At 43.1% G+C, this 23,778-nt stretch overlaps 1 long non-coding RNA gene across 1 annotated transcript; it reads left to right on the forward strand.

Annotated features, from left to right (window-relative positions):
- The first annotated feature begins 428 nt into the window (after nucleotides 1-428).
- On the forward strand, nucleotides 429-1,835 carry LOC123091746 (uncharacterized). The gene is made up of 2 exons (XR_006443456.1): nucleotides 429-583; nucleotides 628-1,835. It is a non-coding gene; the product is annotated as an uncharacterized lncRNA (long non-coding RNA).
- The last annotated feature ends 21,943 nt before the right edge of the window (nucleotides 1,836-23,778 follow it).

Genomic DNA, 23,778 nt, shown 5'->3' on the forward strand with positions numbered 1-23,778 from the left:
ATATCCTGGCAAAATCAGTCGCCAAGACTCGAGGGTTTCGTGCACGCGTCACGTGGTGCTCGATCAAGCTGTAAAATTGCGAGGCACGCAGCACGTACGTCGTAGTATAAGCGTATAACTAGCTCGAATGGACGACCGGGCATACGTACGTACGTATACGTGCATTCATCCATCGATCGCCCAACAGAAATCGAGGGAATCTCATTTATGTCTTTGCGCCAGAGAGAGAGAGAGAGAGAGAGTTGAGGGAGAGAGAAATTTTCTATTAATGCTGCAGCCTGTCGATGTTGTACACGTTTGGTAGCTTGGTAGCCGGGGGAATTCAATGGCCACCAACACAAGGAGAGTGAGGGCCGGGAAGGGGCCGGAAGGTCCATATAAGTTGGCCGGCAGGGGGCGGTCTGCTTCGACCAAACGCACTTCCCTTCCCTTCCCTTCAAACCCTAGCTAGCTAGCTATCACCTGCTGCTCTCCCTCACATGCGCTTGCATTCCCAGAAATCCATTCCAGGCCGATCGATCCAGGTATGCTCATGCTGCACGCACGCATCAATGGCTCTATGCAGTATGCGTTGATCTCCATTGTCGCGCGCCTATATGTTGCTTTGCTTCAAGGCCATCTCTCGAGGTCGGCTGCTAGTGCTAGCTAGGGGAAGAAAGAAAACAAGGACGAAATGAAATCGCAGCTGCGGTATTGGCTCGGCTCACTCAGGTCATCGTGTTGCAGAAGCATATGCTTCTCGGTATAATCTGATTGAGCCGCGCCAATATCTCAGTGCCATTTCATCAGTACATACACCGGTCGATCACCGTCGTCTCATCCATCTCCTGCATCTCTCTCTCTCTCTCTCTCTCTCTCTCTCTCTCTCTCTCTCTCTCTCTCTCTCTCTCTCTCTCTCTCTCTCTCTCTCCCGTCATATGGATCATAGTAGTATATGCAGTTCAGTTGGGCTTTACGGATATTTGTGGCTTTTCGAATTTTCGTGCGTCGAGTTTCTGTCAGCTGGGGAAATAATGAAGAACGACGCCAGGGATGAGGAGCTGGGATGAGTTATTAGAAACTTTGAAGGCACTGCAAGCTTAATTTTCTTGACGTTTTCGGTGAATCAGGGACGAGCTAGCAGACATAAATATATATATAGAATCTTAATCGATCGGGGAAATCTCATAATATTTGAAATTTTGTTCAAGTCATTTAGATGGTGTACGTACAAGCAGATCATAATGTCAGCTGTGCTTGCGAGAGCGTGCCTTTCTTCCCATGTTTTTTACTGTAGCAATCGATTGTAGATGTATGTAGCAGGTGATGTCAAGCTGATACATCCAAAATGCAGATCCTATTTGCTGATGCCTATTTTTCTGTACCAGCGCCCATGCATGTGACGTTGCCTAGCTAGTATACTGTACTTGTCAGTAGATTATGGTACAAAAACATGGATAGACCTAAGGTTAATTAGGGGTGACGAAGAAATCAGGCGTTAAAAACTCGCTTGCTGGGTTATAGTTCTTGTGGATATTCAGATGAAGGTAATTTTATGTACTTGCTGGTAATGGTATATATCCTGAGAGAAAGTAACATGCGCATGCATGTGCCAATGCTTCACAAATCTGATGCATTTACAGAGGGGATCATCACCCATCATGGCGTGTATGCATACAAATATCCCCCACGTATAGTAATACCACGGTACTGATCACTGCAGCTTCCAGATTCCATAAATGCAACAGATCTTTATACACACAAACACACACACACACAGAGTAATGTCTCCATGCTGTATTTAATTCATTTCAGCTCAATAATTTGAAATGGAGTATGCTCATCACTTCGGCTTCTATCTGCCATGACCGCTCATGCATATCCTCTCAGACTCACAGTACAATTTCTTCAGAAGACGGTAGCCTGAGGTAGAAAACCTTGCAAATTACGCAGATCAGGTACAATTTCAGAATGAAAAACGAACTTATTCCTGCGTTTTGTATGTAGCAGAGTACTGGGCCTGGGAGTGAAATTTGCGAACCTTGAACACTTGCAGTTACGCTCTTGGCGCATGTCCCTTGCCTAACCCGTGATCAGATCTCCCCGCTCCTCCCCTCCCCTAACCCTAACCGCGCCGCCAGCCGCTCCTCCTCCGCTTCGCCGCCGCCGGAGGGGACACCGCCGAAGCCCGCGTGGTCCCCAAGGAAGGTGGCGGCGGGGCGTACTCGCCGTTCTCGCGCAGATCTCGCGGTGGTCGGTGGCGCGCGGCGGTGTTCTGCCGGGGGCTGGCGCCTGCTGCCCGTGAGGCGGCGGCCCTCAAGGCGGCGGGGCTGCCCCTGAACGGCGCTTGGTGGTGGCCACGTGGCGGCGCACGGGTGGGCCGTATCTGGGCTTCCGGTCCGCGTCCTCGTCGTGGCAGCGCTAGCCGTTGCCCTCGGCTATGAGGCGTGGTCCAGGACGGGCCTAGCGCTGGTGGTGCTGGCCAGGACGCACGCTGGCAGCGCCCTACTTCGTTTGGCGTCGTCTCGTTGTCAATGGTGGTGGTCATCTTCGTCGCCAAAGATGGTCGGCCAGAGGCTTGGTGATCGGATCTCGAGATCCATCATCTAGTCCCGGCTGCGAGTTGTGGAGACATGGTTGCCGGTGAAAACCGAGCCGTTGGCAGGCGATGGCAGCGTTCTACGCCGTTACCTTGATGGAGACATTGTCGTGTAACTACTGTCGACCCACTCGTGCTGCTCCGGGGAAAACCCTAGGATCTGGTGTTCCAGATCGGACGATGGCGGCACTGCGGCGTCGTTTCTCTCTTGGGAGCATCGTTTGTGGAGCAGCGCTGGAAGTCAGAGGCAGGAGGTGGAGCGGCTTCGTCTTGCACAGAGCTTCGGTGGAGATGTCAAGTCATGCCTGACCGACAGGTGCTACGCTTTGTCATGCCTGGTCGGCAGGTGCTACGCACGATAGATCTTCCAAAGACTTCAAGCTGTGTCGGCTGGTGGTACTTGGCAGCATGGTGCTGAGGTGTATCAGTGGCGATCGCGACGTGCACAGCTGTTTGCGCGCAGGGAGGAGGTGCCGTTGGGCGCCGTGGTGGCGTCTACGATAGCTAGACCAACCAAGGTTGATGTATCAGTACAGTTCTGAAGATGGAGCGGTGGCAGTTGGCGGCGGCGGCCTCTGAGAGCACGCCAGACCGGCGAGATCCATGCCCGGCAGGCGTCCTGGATGGGTCCTCAGGTCTTAGATGTTATGTTTGGCTGCGATGTCTGTTTGGTATTAGGCCCAGGCTATCTGCGCCCCTTTATCAACTGGATAGACGTAGCGACAGTTTGTTGCTTAGACGGCGACTTTAGTCTTACTATGGTATTACTTTATAAGGTCGTGTGAGAATAATTAATAAAGTGGCCGTATGCATCGCTGAGATGCAGAGACCGAGGGTCATCCTCCTTTTCTAAAAAAAACCTTTAGATAACAATCGGCAGATTGGACCCGCAAAAAGAAAACAATCTTCAGATTGAAATAATTAATTTATTGAGAGGATGGGAGAAGATTAAGGTAGAAGCTAAATCCGTCTTTGTAAACATTTTGATTTATAAAGTTACACAGTAGAATGTTTTCGCGTCAAAAAGGAAATTTTAAGGTCGAAGCAAGCATCGAATAGCTTGACTTTTCTTTTGGCCCAATCGACTATCTAATAGTATCAAATATGTACTTAGTTAAGGAAGAAACTAGACTGGCCAATTCACAAACTCTAGTTCTAGTGCCCAAAATATTCATGATAGATTAGTTGAGGTGCTACGTGTTGTTCAAATCCAGCTGCAAAGTGTTGTTGCCACACAGGCCTAGCTACCTCTCCTCTCACTCTCAATCGAACGAAGGTGGAAGAAGAAGAACACGAGACACAAAGTTTTCCCGGCCGACGCACAAATGCCGCGGTGGGCGCACAGACACCCTAATCTTCTTCCTCTTTGCAATGGCTACATGGCTCACTTGGATCCAAAACCAAACAAACATGAATACAGTGGGTTATATACAGGAGACCCTCACACGGTCAGATGGGCATTAAGGGCGTGTTTGGTTGCCCGCATTAGACCCAGCCTAGCCGGTGCGGGAAAGATTGAGCCCGTTTGGTTGGTTACATTTATTATTGGGCCTGCATAGCACGAAACTTAAAACACACCTGGGCCTGACTCGCTGGAAACGCTCAGATCGGCAGTTTCTACCGAGCCTGGCTGAGGCGAGCGCACATGGTGGGTCACTTGCACGAGGGGAGATGGGAGGGATACGAGCTGGTATGCAGCCTGTGCGTGCTTATCTTCTCCTACCTCGAGTAACCTTCTCTCTAATGATGTTCTTCCTAGCCCCTTCCAATCTACACAACGGTGCTTCGGTTCGAGGTAAGCTCTACACGAAAAAGATGCACCTCGATGCTATGGTTCCATTCAAATTAATCTCGTGTTCTCATTTGGAGCTATTCTGGACGAATTTTGTCAGATTCGTCGCGCACGATCGATCATTTGAAATTTCCTTTGAGCAGCAGCCTAATCTTGCAGACCCTCACAACATTCGTGTTGTAAGTTTTTGGATTCGACGATCGTAGCTTCATCTCTCTATGAACAACAGTCTACTGCACTGACGCTACCATGTCGAGCTCCTCTGTCCTCTACTCAGAGCTCTCCTATTCATTCGTCTCGACGTCGAAGCTCTTCCCCTTGATCTCCTTGCCCACGTCCTACTACACTAGAGTCGTTTCTGGCGTCGCTTATCTCGGCCTACTCTCTGTCGTCCTCCTACTGCACTGACGCCGCAATGGCGCGCACACTGCTTTCTTGTGTCCTCACCTTCGTGCACACTGCAGTTCGCCGCGCCGCCGACGGGGTCGATCATCTTGGCCTCCTCTCTCTCGCCCTACTAGACTGGAGTCGTTCCCGGCGTCGATCATCCCGGCCTCGTCTCTCGTCCACTGCACTAACGATACCATGGCGCGAGCACTACATTCTCCTCCTCTGTCCACTGTCTTTGCGCGAGCACCGCAACTAGTTCGCCGACGGTGTCGTTCGCGGTGCCGCCGACGGGGTCGCTCGTCCACGACTCCATGCTCGCCATGTCGGACACGGCGCCACGATCACTATCCGCCGCAGTCGCCATGGTCCGACACACACTGCATTTTTTCTCCCCATTCCTCTGCTAGCTCTTAACCATGTGTGCTAAGTGCAAGTGCTAGCTCTTAATCATACCTCACGCGGGCAACCAAACAGCGTTTAGTTGCATGCGCCGAGACAATACAGGTAACCAAACAACATGCCAAAGTTGATCCCCTAATGCAGGAAGTCCATATGCAGGCAACCAAACAACTCGCAAATGTCGTATATGAGGCCGTTTTTTCAAAGCCATGCTGGGTTGAGATGTGTATGCAACGCGGGTACTGTTAAAGACTGCAACCAAACACGCCCTAACTCCACGCATGCACTAACCACTAACTCCTAGGTATACGGCCGCCCGCACGTACGCTAACAACCTGGACGCACCACACTAGCAATAGCCTACGATTTCCAGCACTCGCGCATGCACGACATGGGCGCCACCTCGCTTCCGATGCGCCCGCTGATCCTATACCTCCGTTGACATATGATCGCAGGCCTAGCCACAACCGGCTCAACTCGCTCTAGACACGAACGCGGCAACGCACCGGCGCTCGGACTCGACCTAGACTCATACACCATGACACACTCATAGTTTATTTCCTAACACAAAGTGTGCCTTCAAATTTCCTCTCATCCTATGCCTGACCAGCAAAAGGTCATTCCTGAGCAATCTTTTAAAGAGGTGATAGATGCAGGTTGAGTTGTGAAGATCTTGGAGTTTCTTTGCATCCAAATGTGCCGGCATCCGATGATGGCGATCTCAAGAGCAATTGTGGGTGGCAGAGCTTGGACTAGAAGCATGATCTCATCCATGGCTGATATGTCTCTATTCTTGTGGGTGAGAATGGAGTCCCGGCAACTCAAAGCAAAAGGGCAATCCCAAATAAATGAAGAGTTGTTTCTTCCGAACCTGACTGACAAAGCTCACAGTTATAGAAGGGCAAAAAAAAGAGTTCATATGGAGTAAATTCTTGGTATTGACTTTTTCATAGACAAGCAACCAAAAGAAAATTTTGTATTTGAGTATGGCGGCATTCTTCTAAATTTCTTAAAGATGGGGCCAGCAAGTTCTCCTAAGGTATCACCATTTATACATCTTAATAGATGAGTAAGTAAAACTATCCCAATGATATTTCCATTTGTCAGTAGCATCTAACAGCTGAGTTGTCTGTATAGAATTTTGAAGATCTTGAAATTCCTGAAAAGCATGGGTTGAAAGGGGTGTATGAAAAATGCTCAAAAGGGTGTTTTTTCGAAAAAGAGGTTATCCCCCGGCCTCTGCATCAGAATGATGCATACGGCCATATTATTAAACAAGTAAAAGGTTCAACAAAGTCTTCAGGTCTCAAAGGTAAACAAAGCTCACAAAGAGCATAAACAGAAAAAAGCCACAACCGGCTGGCATATAGAAGATAGAAAACTAAACACATATCCTATTACATGACCACCATCCAAACCGGTTGAAGATAGCCCGTGCTACCGTCTCCCACCGAATAGACCCAGTAACCATACGCTTCCTGGCATCCATCGGAGTGAGTAGCGACCACATACGGATCAATGCAGTGGCCTGGAAAATAACCTACAAGAAATGAAAATTTGTTGTTCTGTTAAAAACCATATCATTCCTGCAGTTTCATACTGCCCATAATAAAGCACACACTCCTACATGAATCTGTCTCGCCGTTTCCGAATCTATTCAATCTAACCACGTTCCAAACAACGTGTTAATAGTGTTCGGAGGAGTAATATAAATGCTATGTTGATAGACCGCCATAGTATTTTTTCCATTGAGCAATCAAGAAAGAGGTGTTTGATGGATTCACTCGGATCACAGAGGCTACATCTTCTAGATCCTGTCCAGTTGCGTTTTGCCAGATTGTCTTTAGTTAGAATGACTTGTTTATGGACAAACCACATAAACACTTTAATTTTTCAAGGCACTTTGACTTTCCAAACATGTTTCGATCGAGGAATATGGCCAGTGTTAATAAGATCCAGATACATAGACTTAACCAAAAACTCTCCATTCTTAGTGAGTTTCCAATGTAACTGATGTGGCTGTTGAGAGAGGTGAACATCCATCAATCTTCTCACAAGATGGAGCCAAGCTTCCCAATGGTTTCCTACTAAGGTCCTCCTGAATTGAATATTGAGAGGGTTGGGCTATAATACTGTTGCAACATAAGCGTCTCTTCGCTGAACAATATTATAGAGAGAAGGATATTGGAGAGCAAGGGGTGTCTCCCCTAGCCATGTATCCTCCCAGATTCTTGTGGTAGTACCATTTCCAACTACAAAATTTGTCGTGTTGAAGAAGACTGATTTCACTCTCATTAGTCCCTTCCAAAATGGTGAATCAGCCGGTCTGACCGTCACCTGGGATAGGGTTTTGGAATGTAGGTACTTATTACGCAGAATCTGGGCCCATGTGGTATCGGTCTCTACAAATAGCTTATACAACCACTTGCTGAGAAGAAATTTGTTCTTCACCTCTATATTCTCTATGCCGAGGCCCCCTTGGTCTGTTGGTCTATAAATAATGTCCCATTTAGCGAGCCTGTACTTTCGTTTTAATTCATCGCTCTGCCAGAAGAAACGCGATTGATAGAAATCTAGTCTTTTCCAAACTCCAACTGGTACCTCGAAAAAGGACAAGAGAAATATAGGTGTACTCGTGAGAACCGAATTAATGAGAATAAGTCGGCCTCCGTATGACATAAGCTTGCCCTTCCAGCAACTTAGTTCTTTTCAAATCTATCCTCAATGCACTTCCATTCTGCGTTGGAAAGCTTGCGATGGTGAATCGGTATACCCAAATACGTAAAGGGCAAATACCCCAATTCGCACCCGAACAGTTGTTTATAAGCTTCTTGTTCGTCTCTAGCTCTTCCAAAGCAGAACAATTCACTTTTATGAAAGTTAATCTTTAACCCCGATAACTGTTCGAATAAGCATAACACAAACTTCATGTTTCTTGCATTTTCCAAATCATGCTCCATGAAGATGATAGTATCATCCGCGTACTGTAAGATGGACACACCTCCATCTACTAAATGTGGGACAAGGCCGCCTATCTAGACATTATCCTTGGCTCTTCCTATTAGGATCGTTAATATGTCTACCACAATGTTGAACAGAATTGGTGACATCGGATCTCCCTGCCTCAGACCCTTGTGTGTCTGAAAATAATGACCTATGTCATCACTCAATTTGATTCCTACACTCCCTTTTTGTGTGAAAGTGATAACCCACAAGTGTAGGGGATCGCAACAGCTTTCGAGGGTATAGTATTCAACCCAAATTTATTGATTCGACACAAGGGGAGCCAAAGAATATTCTTCAGTATTAGCAGTTGAGTTGTCAATTCAACCACACATGGATAACTTAGTATCTGCAACAAAGTATTTAGTAGCAAAGTAATATGATAATAACGGTAACAAAAGTAATGTTTTTGGGTTTTGTAGTGATTGTAGCAATAGCAACAGAAAAGTAAATAAGCAAAGCACAAGATGTGAAAAGCTCGTAGGCAATGGATCAGTGATGGATAATTATGTCGGATGCGATTCCTCATGTAATAGCTATAACATAGGATGACACAGAACTAGCTCCAATTCATCAATGTAATGTAGGCATGTATTCCGTATATAGTCATACGTGCTTATGGAAAAGAACTTGCATGACATCTTTTGTCCTACCCTCCTGTGGCAGCAGGGTCCTAGTGGAAACTAAGGGATATTAAGGCCTCCTTTTAATAGAGAACCGGACCAAAGCATTAACACATAGTGCATACATGAACTCCTCAAACTACGGCCATCACCGAGAAGTATCGCAATTATTGTCACTTCGGGGTTGTCGGATCATAACACATAATAGGTGACTATAGATTTGCAAGATAGGATCAAGAATACACATATATTCATGAAAACATAATAGGTTCAGATCTGTAATCATGGCACTCGGGCCCTAGTGACAAGCATTAAGCATAGCAAAGTCATAGCAACATCAATCTCAGAACATAGTGGATACTAGGGATCAAACCTTAACAAAACTAACTTGATTACATGGTAAATCTCAAACAACCCATCACCGTCCAGCAAGCCTACGATGGAATTACTCACGCACGGCGGTGAGCATCATGAAATTGGTGGTGGAGGGTGGTTGATGATGCCGACGACGGCGAATCCCCCTCTCCGGAGCCCCGAACAGACTCCAGATCAGCCCTCCCGAGAGAGATTAGGGCTTGGCGGCGGCTCCATATCGTAAAATGCAATGAAACTTTCTCTCTTGATTTATTTTTTCTCTGCGAGACGGAATAAATAGAGTTGGAGTTGAGGTCGGCGGAGCCTCAGGGGGCCCACAAGACAGGGGGCGCGCCCAGGGGGGAGGGCGCGCCCCCACCCTCGTGGACAGGGTGTGGGCCCCCTGGTCTTGATTCTTTCTCCGGTATTTTTTATATTTTCCAAGAAGTGCCTCCAAGGATTTTCAGGACATTCCGAGAACTTTTGTTTTCTACACATGAAACAACATCATGGCAGTTCTGCTGAAAACAGCGTCAGTCCGGGTTAATTTCATTCAAATCATGCAAGTTAGAGTCCAAAACAAGGGCAAAAGTGTTTGGAAAAGTAGATACGTTGGAGACGTATCAACTCCCCCAAACTTAAACCTTTGCTTGTCCTCAAGCAATTCAGTTGATAAACTGAAAGTGATAAAGAAAAAAAATTACAAACTCTGTTGCTCTTGTTGTTGTAAACATGCAAAGCCATCATTCAGGTTTCAGCAATATTATGAACTAACCATACTCACAATAACACTTAGGTCTCACAATTACTCATATCAATGGCATAATCAGCTAGCGAACGATAATAATAAAACTCGGATGACAACACTTCCTCAAAACAATCATAACATGATATAACAAAATGGTATCTCGCTAGCCCTTTCTGAGACCGCAAAACATAAATGTAGAGCACCTTTAAAGATCAAGGACTGACTAAACATTGTAATTCATGGTAAAAGAGATCCAGTCAAGTCATACCCGATATAAACCAATAACAATGAATGCAAATCAGAGTGTGCTCTCCAGTGGGTGCTTTTTAATAAGAAGGTGATGACTCAACATAAAAGTAAATAGATAGGCCCTTCGCAGAGGGAAGCAGGGATTTGTAGAGGTGCCAGAGCTCGATTTTAAAATAGAGATTGAATAACATTTTGAGCGGCATACTTTTGTTGTCAACGCAACAACTATGAGATGGATGTATCTTCCATACTACATGCATTATAGGCAGTTCCCAAACAGAATGGTAAAGGTTTATACTCCCCCAACCACCAACAAGCATCAATCCATGGCTTGCTCGAAACAACGAGTGCCTCCAACTAACAACAACCCTGGGGTATTTTTGTTTAATTATATTGATTTGCTTTGATCTTTTTGGATCATGGGACTGGGCATCCCGGTTACCGGCCCTTTCTCGTGAATGAGGAGCGGAGTCCACTCCTCTTGAGAATAACCCACCTAGAATGGAAGATATAGGCAGCCCTAGCTGAAACATGAGCTATTCGAGCATACAAAACAGAATTTCATTTGAAGGTTTGGAGTTTGGCACATACAAATTTACTTGGAACGGCAGGTAGATACCGCATATAGGAAGGTATGGTGGACTCATATGGAATAACTTTGGGGTTTAAGGAGTTTGGATGCACAAGCAGTATTCCCACTTAGTACAGGTGAAGGCTAGCAAAAGACTGGGAAACGACCAACTGAGAGAGCGACAATAGTCATAAACATGCATTAAAATTAATTCATACCGAATACAAGCATGAGTAGGATATAATCCACCATGAACATAAATATCATTAAGGCTATGTTGATTTGTTTCCACTACATGCGTGAACATGTGCCAAGTCGAGTCACTCAATTCATTCAAAGGAGGATACCATCCCATCATACCACATCATAATCATTGTAATAGCATGTTGGCACGCAAGGTAAACTATTATAACTCATAGCTAATCAAGCATGGCACAAGCAACTATAATCTCTAAATGTCATTGCAAATATGTTTACTTCATAATAAGCTGAATCAGGAACGATGAACTCATCATATTTACAAAAGCAAGAGAGGTCGAGTTCATACCAGCTTTTCTCATCTCAATAAGTCCATCATATATCATCATTATTGCCTTTCACTTGCACGACCGAACGATGTGTATAATAATAATAGTGCACGTGCATTGGACTAAGCTGGAATCTGCAAGCATTCAACTCAAAAGAGAAGACAAGATAATATGGGCTCTAAGTTAAATAACAATCATGCATATGAGAGCCACTAAGCATTTTCAATATGTTCTTCTCGACCCCCAAAGAAAATAAAACTATTTACACGGGAAAGCTCCCAACAAGTAAAAGAAGAACGAGAAATCTTTTCGGGTTTTCATTTTAATTCTACTACAAGCATGGAAATTAAACTAACTAATTTTTTGGTTTTTCTTAAGGTTTATCCAACACACAAGAAGAAAACTAGAAAAAGGAAATTTAAACTAACATGGATAATACGATGAAAGAGTATGAGCACCGACGACTAGTGTGTGAACATGAATGTAAAGTCGGTGAGAAATACGTACTCCCCCAAGCTTAGGCTTTTGGCCTAAGTTGGTCTAATACCAAGGACCGCCTGGCTGATATCCATAGTTGTAGTTGGGGTCGTACTGAGATGCAGCAGCAACCGCCACCTGAGCTGCGACATGTTGGCGAGCTGCCTCCGCTCTCCCCTCGTGTTCAGCTGCTTCCTCCCTGGTAACAACATGTCTTCCTTTTGCCTGGTAATCAAAAAGGAGAGGAGCAGGAAGAGTAACATGGACGACGTTGCGTCTGTTATAGATTAGTCGATAATGAAGGAATTGTTCATTCCTCCTAAAAAATGATGATTTACCATAGCGTCATAATCTAAATAAGCAGGAGGTATCATCATATCCCCCTCTCGTGGAGCTATACCAAGATAATTAGCAAGACGGGTTGCATAAATTCCTCCAAATAAATCTCCAGCTCTACCATTATTCTGCAACCTACGTGCAACTATTGCCCCCAAGTTATAACCTTTATAACCTAGCACATCACTCTTGAGGACACAGAGATCAGGGACACACATATGACATGCTTCATCTTTACCGTTAATGCATCTACCAACGAAGAGAGCAAAATAATGTATAGCAGGAAAATGAATGCTTCCTATGGTAGCTTGTGCTATGTCCCTGGATTCTCCCACGACAATACTAGCAAGGAAATCTCTAAATTCAGATTTGTGAGGATCATTAATATTACCCCACTGCCGAAGTTTGCAAGCAGTTGTAAAATCCTCTAAGTCCATGGTGTAAGATGTATCATAAATATCAAATAGGACACTAGGAGAATTACGCGTACAGTTATATTTGAACCTCCACACAAAGGAATCAGTCAATTGATAGTACTGAGGACACTTATCTTGTAAGAAGTCCTCCAGCTCAGCATTACGAACATACGCGTCAAATTCCTCCTTAAAACCTGCTTCGACCATAAAATCATCGAATGGCCACTCACAAGCTCGTACATCTGTGTCCCTCGGTAATTCAATATCTTGCTCACGCATAGCAATCCTGGGCCCTTTCTTTACCGAGGAACCACCTTGGTACATTCTCCTAGACATAATTCTTTTTCTGAAACATTTCTGAAATTTTAGTAACTTCAAAATAAAAGTGAATAAAACTAAACAAGAGTGGTAGCAACTACTCCTACAAGTGCCTAGAGCCTATATCATGCATTAGAAATGCTTGGGACCTCATAAATTTAACATGCAAGCTCAAGAACATGGTCACCTATGCAGCAATAATTTGCAATGAATAAAGCACTAGAAAAAAAACTAATTGGACCAATGGAGGAGTCACATACCAAGCAACAATCTCCCAAAGCAGTTTTGTGAATGGAGCTTTGAGCAAGGAGATCAAAAATCACAGCAAAATGAGCTAGAACTCATGCTTGAGCTAGATGGGGATTTTTCTGGGTAGAAGATGAAGCGTGTGGGTGCTGGCATAAGTGGAGGGGGGCCACCAGGGGCCCACGAGACAGGGGGCACGCCCTCCACTCTCGTGGCCTGGTGCTTGCCCCTCCTGTAGTGATTTCAGTTCCTAAAATCCTCAAATATTCCATAAAAAATCATACTAAATTTGCAGGGCATTTGGAGCACTTTTATTTTCGGGATATTTTTTATTGCATGGATAATTAAGAAAACAGACATATAATAATATTTTTTATTTATTTATTCTAAATAACAGAAAGTAAAAAGAGGGTACAGAAGGTTGTTCCTTCTAGTTTCATCCATCTCATGATCATCAAAATGAATCAACTAACAAGGTTGATCAGGTCTTGTTAACAAACTCATTCTGAATAACACGGAACCGGAGAAATTTCGAATAACACTAAGTTACCTCAACGGGGATATGAAAATCCCCAACAATAAGAATATCATACTTTTTCTTGACAGTAGGGAGAGGAAATTCAAAACCTCCAAGAATAATAGTTGGAACTTTTCCAATAGAATTGATATTATGAACTTGAGATTATTTCCTCGGAAAGTGTACCGTATGCTCATTACCATTAACATGAAAAGTGACATTGCCTTTGTTGCAATCAATAACAGCCCCTGGAGTGTTCAAAAAGGGTCTACCAAGGATAATCGACATACTATCGTCCTCGGGAATATCAAGAATAACAAAGTCCGTTAAGATAGTGACATTTGCAACTATAACAGGCACATCCTCACAAATACCGATAGGTATGGAAGTTGATTTGTCAGCCATTTGCAAAGATATTTCAATAGGTGTCAACTTATTCAATTCAAGTCTACGATATAAAGAGAGAGGCATAACACTAACACCGGCTCCAAGATCACATAAAGCGGTTCTAACATAATTTATTTTAATGGAGCATGGTATAGTTGGTACCTTCGGATCTCCAAGTTTCTTTGGTATTCCATGCTTAAAAGTGTAATTAGCAAGCATGGTGGAAATTTCAGCTTCCGGTATCTTTCTTTTGTTTCTAATGATACCCTTCATATATTTAGCATAAGGATTTACTTTAAGCATATCAATTAAGCGCATACGTAAGAAGATAGGTCTAATCATTTCACCAAAGCACTCAAAATCCTCATCATCCTTTGTCTTGGATGGTTCAGGAGGAAAGGGCATGGGTTTCTTAACCCATGGTTCTCTTTCTCTACCGTGCTTCCTAGCAACAAAATCTCTCTTATCATAACGTTGATTCTTTGATTGTGGGTTATCAAGATCAACAGTAGGTTCAATCTCTACATCATTATTTTTGCTAGGTTGAGCATCAACATGAACATTATCATTAACATTATCACTAGGTTCATGTTCATCACCTGATTGTGTTTTAGCATAAGAAATAGAAATATCATTGGGATTCTCAGGTGTGTCTACAACAGGTTCACTAGATGCATGCAAAGTCCTATCGTTTTTCTTTTTCTTCTTTTTGTAAGAACTAGGTGCCTCTAAATTATTTCTCTGAGAATCTTGCTCGATTCTCTTAGGGTGGCCTTCAGGATACAAAGGTTCCTGAGTCATTCTACCAGTTCTAGTAGCCACTCTAACAGCAAAGTCATTTTTATTATTTAATTCATTAAGTAAATCATTTTGAGCTTTAAGTACTTGCTCAGCTTGAGTAGCAACCATATACGCATATTTGCTAATGAGTTTAAGTTCACCTTTAACTCTAGCCATATTATCACTTACGCGTCCTATCTTGAAAGCATTATTCTTTAACTCTCTACCAACATAAGCATTAAAACTTTCTTGTCTAGCCATAAAGTCATTAAATTCATCTAAGCATGGGCTATGAAATTTAGTAGAGGGAATTTCAACTTTATCATATCTATAGAGAGAATTTACCTTTACTACCTGTGTCGAGTTATCAAGACAATGTGGTTCTTCAACAGGCGGTATATTAAGACCATGTATATATTCAATAGGTGGTAAATCCTTAGCATCTTCAGCTTTAATACATTTTTCTTTCATTGATTTCTTTGCCTCTTGCATATCTTCAGGACTGAGAAATAAAACACCTCTCTTCTTCGGAGTGGGTTTAGGAATAGGCTCACGAGTTGGCTCAATTGGTTCAGGAATTGCCTCAGGAACTAGCTCAGGGAGAGTCCAATTATTTTCATTAGTCAACATATTATTCAATAGTAATTCAGCTTCATCGACTGTTCTTTCCCTGAAAACACAACCAACACAACTATCCAAGTAGTCCTTGGAAGCATCGGTTAGTCCATTATAAAAGATATCAAGTATTTCATTTTTCTTAAGAGGATGATCAGGCAAAGCATTAAGTAATCGGAGAAGCCTCCCCCAAGCTTGTTGGAGACTCTCTTCTTCGATTTGCACAAAATTATATATTTCTCGCAAGGCAGCTTGGTTCTTATGGGTAGGGAAATATTTAGCAGAGAAGTAATAAATCATATCCTGGGGACTACGCACACAACCAGGAGCAAGAGAATTATACCAAGTCTTAGCATCACCCTTTAATGAGAACGGAAATATCTTAAGGATATAAAAGTAGCGAGATTTATCATCATGAGTAAACAGGGTAGCCATATCATTCAACTTGGTAAGATGTGCCACAACAGTTTCAGATTCAAGGCCATAAAAAGGATCAGATTCTACCAAAGTAATAATTTCAGGATCAACAGAGAATTCATAATCCTTATCAGTAACACAGATAGGTGAAGTAGCAAAAGCAGGGTCAGGTTTCACTCTAGCATTAAGAGATTGCTGCTTCCATTTAGCTAATAACTTTTTAAGATCATATCTATCATTGCAAGCAAAGATAGCTCTAGCAGCTTCTTCATTCATAACATAACCCTCAGGAACAACATGCAATTCATAATCATTCGGAGAACCTTCATCATCACTATCATCAACAATAGTATCTTCAATAATTTCATTCTCTCTAGCCCTAGCAAGTTTTTCATCAAGAAATTCACCTAATGGCAAAGTAGTATCACGCACAGAAGTAGTTTCATCATAAGTATCATGCATAGCAGAAGTGGCATCATCAATAACATGCGACATATCAGAATTCATAGCAGTAGCAGGTTTAGGTGTCGCAAACTTACTCATAACAGAAGGAGAATCTAATGCAGAGCTAGATGGTAGTTCCTTACCTCCCCTCGTAGTTGAGGGACAGATCTTGGTTTTAGCGTCTTTCAAGTTCTTCATAGTGATCCACAGGTATAAATCCCAAGTGACTCAGAGAATAGAGCTATGCTCCCAGGCAATGGCGCCAGAAATTAGTCTTGATAACCCACAAGTGTAGGGGATCGCAACAGCTTCCGAGGGTATAGTATTCAACCCAAATTTATTGATTCGACACAAGGGGAGCCAAAGAATATTCTTGAGTATTAGCAGTTGAGTTGTCAATTCAACCACACCTGGATAACTTAGTATCTACAACAAAAGTAATATGATAATAACGGTAACAAAAGTAATGTTTTTGGGTTTTGTAGTGATTGTAGCAATAGCAATGGAAAAGTAAATAAGCGAAGCACAAGATGTGAAAAGCTCGTAGGCAATGGATCAGTGATGGATAATTATTTCGGATGCGATTCCTCATGTAATAGCTATAACATAGGGTGACACAGAACTAGCTCCAATTCATCAATGTAATGTAGGCATGTATTCCGTATATAGTCATACGTGCTTATGGAAAAGAACTTGCATGACATCTTTTGTCCTACCCTCCCGTGGCAGTGGGGTCCTAGTGGGAACTAAGGGATATTAAGGCCTCCTTTTAATAGATAAGCGGACCAAATCATTAACACATAGTGAATACATGAACTCCTCAAACTACGGTCATCACCGAGAAGTATCCCGATTATTGTCACTTCGGGGTTGTCAGATCATAACACATAATAGGTGACTATAGACTTGCAAGATAAGATCAAGAACACACATATATTCATGAAAACATAATAGGTTCAGATCTGAAATCATGGCACTCGGGCCCTAGTGACAAGCATTAAGCATAGCAAAGTCATAGCAACATCAATCTCAGAACATAGTGGATACTAGGGATCAAACCCTAACAAAACTAACTTGATTACATGGTAAATTCCATCCAACCCATCACCGTCTAGCAAGCCTACGATGGAATTACCCACGCACGGCGGTGAGCATCATGAAATTGGTGACGGAGGATGGTTGATGATGACGGCGGCGACGAATCCCCCTCTCCGGAGCCCCGAATGGACTCCACATCAGCCCTCCCGAGAGAGATTAGGGCTTGGCGACGACTCCATATCGTAAAACATGATGAAACTTTCTCTCTTGATTTTTTCTCCGCGATACGGAATAAATAGAGTTGGAGTTGAGGTCGGTGGAGCCTCAGAGGGCCCACGAGACAGGGGGCGCGCCTAGGGGGGAGGGCGCGCCCCCCACCCTCGTGGACAGGGTGTGGACCCCCTGGTCTTGATTCTTTCTCCAGTATTATATATATTTTCCAAAAAGTGCCTCCGAGGATTTTCAGGACATTTCGAGAACTTTTGTTTTCTACACATGAAACAACATCATGGCAGTTCTGCTGAAAACAGCGTCAGTCCGGGTTAGTTACATTCAAATCGTGCAAGTTAGAGTCCAAAACAAGGGCAAAAGTGTTTGGAAAAGTAGATACGTTGGAGATGTATCAGAAAGCATCTACCTGGTTTCTCCAGGCCTGGTCGAATCCTTTTATCCGCAAGCTCTTAGTGCCCACTTCAATTCCTCCTCTCGAAGCAGTTCTTTCAATCTCATTTCTGCCTCCACTTTAGTTTCCAGCTCCCTGGTATCTAGAGGACTCGGCCATTAATTCAAAGGAATTGATAAGGATAAGGAGCCTTTCCTTTTCAGCCTTATATATCCCACTCAAATGTTTGGCCCAGCCACATAAGAACTGCCTGGGGTGCCTAATTGTATTCTGCCACCTTTCTACATTCGACCTCCCTCCTGAATCTTTAGCCCATTCCCATGCTATCAGATCCAAGAACCCTTCTCTTTCAAACCATGCTAATTCGAAAGAGAAAGTGTTTTTGTTTCCCACGTGAGTTGCCTCTCCAGAGTCAACAAGCAATTAATGGGGTATGATCGGAGATCGCGCGTGACAATGCTTTCAATGATAGTATTAAACATAAACGACCATTTGTCATCATTCTACCAGAAAGCTCGATCTCTCGAAGATCCATGCTCAAAAGAGTGTGGTGTCATAATGAACTCTTTAAATGATATTATTCTGATTGAGTGTGAAAGGGTATAATTCAGGAAAGTGCCCTTCAAGATTGCCATTGTCCCAATTATCATGCCAGAGCATGATGGTATTTCACCTCCCTATGATTCCTTTGGGTATCTTCTTGAATTCAGGGATTAACTTGGAGATTCTTTTCCATCAAAATGATCCCACTGGTATATCTTGACAAGTCCTTCAAAGTAATAAGAATCCCATATAAATTTGACCAAAGGAATATTCTCATAGTTGAAGAATTTGTGAAGATGTTTCACTAGGAGACACTTATTTTGAGTTGCTAAATCTATTACTCCCAAGCCCCCTTGGTCTTTGGGGAGGCAAACCTTATCCCCGAGCAATGAGGGCAGAACCTTCATCCTCCAATCCATACTTTCTGCCTTAAATATTTTTATTGATTTGCTCCAAATTAAAACCCCGATAGAAATAGTTAATGTTCTCATAAAGAAAGTTGGAAGGCTAGAAAACACACATTTGATAAGGATCATCTTATCTCCATAGAATAGCAAAGTGGAGAAGCCAACCAACCTTCTGTCAATTCTTTTCCAACAGGGACAAAATCTTCCATTTTTGGTTTGGTCATCCTACAATCCATACTTTCTGCCTTAAATATTTATTGATTTGCTCCAAAACCCCAGTAGAAATAGTTAATGTGCTCATGAAGAAAGTTGGAAGGCTAGAAAACACACATTTCATAAGGATCATCTTATCTCCATAGGACAGCAAAGTGGAGCAGCCAACCAACCTTTTGTCAATTCTTTTCCAACAGGGACAAAATCTTCCATTTTTGGTTTGGTCAGACTCAGGGGGAGGCCCATGCATGTAAAAGGGAAACTATCAATTTGTAGCCCAAATTATCAGCCAAAACTTGCATCTTATCTAGGCCAGTATTGATTGAGACCATCACCGACTTATCAAAGTTCACTCTCAAACCAGTGTATACATAGAAACGTATGAGGAGATTTTTTTTTCACTTGCTCAACTTGAGTTTCACACGCATGCATTATCGGGACTGTATCATCAACATATTGTATCGCTGGAAAATCAGGGCTAGGATTAGTAGCAATGTGTGTACTGATGAGATCATTATGCATTGCTTCATTCAAAAAATGATTGTAACAAAATCAACATCCAAGACCAAAAAAGAGGTTAAAGTAGGTCACCCTACCTGAAACCTCTTTTTCACAAGAACTGCTTACGAGGTACTCTATTAAGCAAGAGGGGAGAAAAAACAGAAGTGAAAATCATGACCATCCACATGAGCAATTTAGGTCCAAACCCTCTAGAAGCTAAGATCTCTTTGATGGTTTGGTGCTCAATCAAGTCAAAGCTTTTTCAAAGTTTAGCTTCAAAATAATTAACTCCTTTCCATTATAATAAACATTGATGAACATATTCATAAGCATAGGCCAAGCATTCCTGGATGGATCTACTTACAGGAAACCATATTGATGGGTGTGGACAATATTGAGAATAACCTTTTGCAACCTGTTTGTCAGAAGTTTGGTGATTATCTTGGTTGAGTAGTTTAATACTGAAATAGGCTTGAAGTCATTGGCGGAAATATGGGAATCCTTCTTGGGGATGAGTGTGATGTAGGAACTATGCAGACCGATTTTACCATGAAAGAAGTCCTCAATTAGAGCATAAAAATCAAGGGCAATAATATCCCAACCGTGCTTAACAATGTGTGTGTTGAATCCATCTGGCCCAGGGGCTTTGTCAAGAGGGTGTTCCATAATTACAAAGTCATCCTCATCTTTAGCAAAAGGCGCTTACAGAACATACATGTTTCTTCTTTTGTTTAGCAAAGCATCCAAGTTGAGGAGATTATGAATAGGAACAGATGTGCTGAGCCTTGATACGTCCACAACGTATCTATAATTTTTTATTGGTCCATTCTATTATATTATCTATCTTGGATGTTTTCTATGCATTTATATGTTATTTTATATCATTTTTCGGGACTAACATATTAATCTAGTGCCAGTTGTTGCTTTTCCTTGTTTTTGACTTTTACAGAAAATCAATACCAAACGGAATAAAACTTTACGATGATTTTTCTTGGACAACAAGACACCTATGAGGCTTGGAGAGGAGGCCAGAAGACCCACGAGGGGGGCACAAGCCCTAGGGGCGCGACCAGGGGGCTTGTGGGCCCCCTGTGGTTCCTCTAACCCTAATCCCAGCATTATAAATTCTCAAATATTCCCCCTACACTAGAGGCCACACCAAAAATACTTTTTCAACATCGCAAGCTTCTGTTCTCGTGAGATCCTATCTTGGGGCCTTTTCCGGCACTCCGTCCGAGGGGGATTTGATCACAGAGGGCCTCTACACCAACCTTGCTGCCCTTCCGATGATGTGTGAGTAGTTTACCACTGACCTACGGGTCCATAGCTAGTAGCTAGATGGCTCCTTCTCTCTCTTTGATCTTCAATACAATGTTCTCCTCGGTGCTCTTGAAGATCTATTCGATGTAATCTTCTTTTGCGGTGCATTTGTTGAGATCTGATGAATTGTAGATTTATGATCAGATTATGTATGAATATTATATGAGTCTCTTCTAAACTCTTTTATGCATGATTAAGATAGCTTTGTATTGCACTCCGATCTATCGATTTGGTTTGGCCAACTAGATTGGTTTTTCTTGCAATGGGAGAGGTGCTTTGTGATGGGTTCAATCTTGCGGTGTCCTCACCCAGTGACAGTAGGGGTAGCGACGTATTTGTATTGTAGCCATTAAGGATAAAAGCTGGGGGGTTTACCATATTGATTGGATCTATCCCTTTATATCATGTCATCTTGCTTAAGGCGTTACTCTGTTCTTATGAACTTAATACTCTAGATGCAGACAAGAGTCGGTCAATGTGTGGAGTAATAGTAATAGATGCATGCAGGAGCCAGTCTACTTGTCACGGACGTGATGCCTATATTCATGATCATTGCCTTGGATATCGTCATAATTATGCGCTTTCTATCAATTGCTCAATAGTAATTTGTTTACCCACCGTATGCTTTCTTCAAGAGAGAAGCCTCTAGTGAAACCTATGGCCCTCGGGTCTATTTTCCATCATATATTTTCAGATCTATAAAACCAAAAACCAAAAAATACCTTGCTGCAATTTATTTATATTGAAAGGATCGAGAAGAGGTGTCTAAAGGGGGGGTGATTAGACACTAAGTAAAAAGAGTTGCAGTTTGTAATCTCTTTAAGTTTAAGTGGAGTTTTGGCACAAGTTTAACAATCCCAATACATAACAAGCAAGCATGCAAAGAGTATATGAGCAGCCAAAAGTAAAGCATGCAACTTTGCAAGAACGTAAAGGGATGGGATTGGAGTGTGTAAATGCAATTTGGAGACACGGAGATTTTTGAGCAGTGGTTCCGATAGGTGGTGCTATCGTACATCCACGTTGATGGAGACTTCAACCCACGAAGGGTGACGGCTGCGCGAGTCCACGGAGGGCTCCACCCACGATGGGTCCACGAAGAAGCAACCTTGTCTATCCCACCATGGTCGTCGCCCACGAAGGACTTGCCTCACTAGGGTAGATCTTCATGAAGTAGGCGATCTCCTTGCCCTTACAAACTCCTTGGTTCAACTCCATAATCTTGTCGGACGCTCCCAAGTGACACCTAGCCAATCTAGGAGACACCACTCTCTAAGAAGTAACAAATGGTGTGTTGATGATGAAATCCTTGCTCTTGTGCTTCAAACGATAGTCTCCCCAATACTCAACTCTCTCTCACAGGATTTGGATTTGGTGGAAAGAAGATTTGAGTGGAAAGCAACTTGGGGAAGGCTAGAGATCAATATTCATATGGTAGGAATGGAATATCTTGGTCTCAACACATGAGTAGGTGGTTCTCTCTTAGAAAATGAATGCTAGAAGTCTAGGCACGTTCTGATGGCTCTCTCCACGAATGAAGAGTGGGTGGAGGGGTATATATAGCCTCCACAAAAAATCTAACCCTTACACACAACTTACAATCTCGGTGGGACCGAATCGTGAAACTTGGTCGGACCGATTTAGCAAATAATGTGACCGTTAGGATTTTCGATGGGACCGACATGCAACTCGGTGGGACCGATATGGTTAGGATTAGGGCATAACGTAATCTCGGTGAGACCGATTACTCAAACTCGGTGGGACCAATTTTGGTAATAAGCTAAGTAGAGAGTTGGTCAGGCAAACTCGGTGGGACCGATTCGCTCATCTCGGTTAGACCGAAATGTTACGAAGAGGAACAGAGAGTTTGCATTGTAATCTCGGTAGGACCAATTACACAACCTCGGTGGGACCTATTTTGGTAATGGATACATACAGAGAGATTACAATCCCATCTCGGTGAGACCGAGATCCCTATTGGTGAGACCGATTTGACTAGGGTTTGTGGCAGTGGCTATGACATCTGAACTCGGTGGCGCCGGATAGAAAGAATCGGTGGGGCCGAGTTTGACTTTTGGTTTGGGTCATATGTGGATGTGAGAAGGTAGTTGAGGGCTTTGGAGCATATCACTAAGCACTTTGAGCAAGCAAGCCATTAAGCAGCACCTCATCCCCTCTTGATAGTATTGGCTTTTCCTATAGACTCAATGTGATCTTGGATCACTAAAATAGAAAGAGTAGAGTCTTGTGCTTTGAGCTTGAGCTAATCCTTTGTCCTTAGCGTCTTTAAGGGGTTCCACATCCTCTAGTCCATGCCACTCCATTGTTGAACTTATCTGAAACATACTAGGTAAAAGTGTTAGTCCAACAAGGGACATGTTCACATAAATTACCAAAATCACCCAGGGAGCACTTGTGCTTTCAGTCTCCCCCTTTTTGGTAATTGATGACAACATACATCAAAGCTTTAGATAAAGATATAGAGAATAACAAGTAAAGCTCTGGAAAGACATGTAACATGCATAGGCTCCCCCTACATGTATGCAATCATGTGAATGTGGAATATAGGAGCATGTGAATGCATAAACATGACAGAGTAAGCAATGTGTTACATGTATCTTGGCTATATGCATCAGAGCAGGTGATGTCAATATGGGAAATGTACCTTCATGCTCATGAGTCCTTCTTGCAAACAGTATGTACATCAGCAAGAATTCCTCATACACATGACTGTGATGCATATACTTACCTTGTGGTCTTGAGTTGGCTTAGGATGGAATGAACCTGCATAAACAAGGTTAGATAACACAGATACACCTACTAGCCAGAGGAAACAAAAGAAACCACAAGAGTACCAAGACTGGGATGACATGTAGAGAGTGAGTACTGAGTACCACATTTGTTATACTCATGTCCCCAAAGGTAAAAATGTGCAATGAATTCAAGG

Source organism: Triticum aestivum, chromosome 1B (genome assembly GCF_018294505.1).
Source record: "Triticum aestivum cultivar Chinese Spring chromosome 1B, IWGSC CS RefSeq v2.1, whole genome shotgun sequence".
NCBI classification, from domain to species: Eukaryota; Viridiplantae; Streptophyta; class Magnoliopsida; order Poales; family Poaceae; genus Triticum; species Triticum aestivum.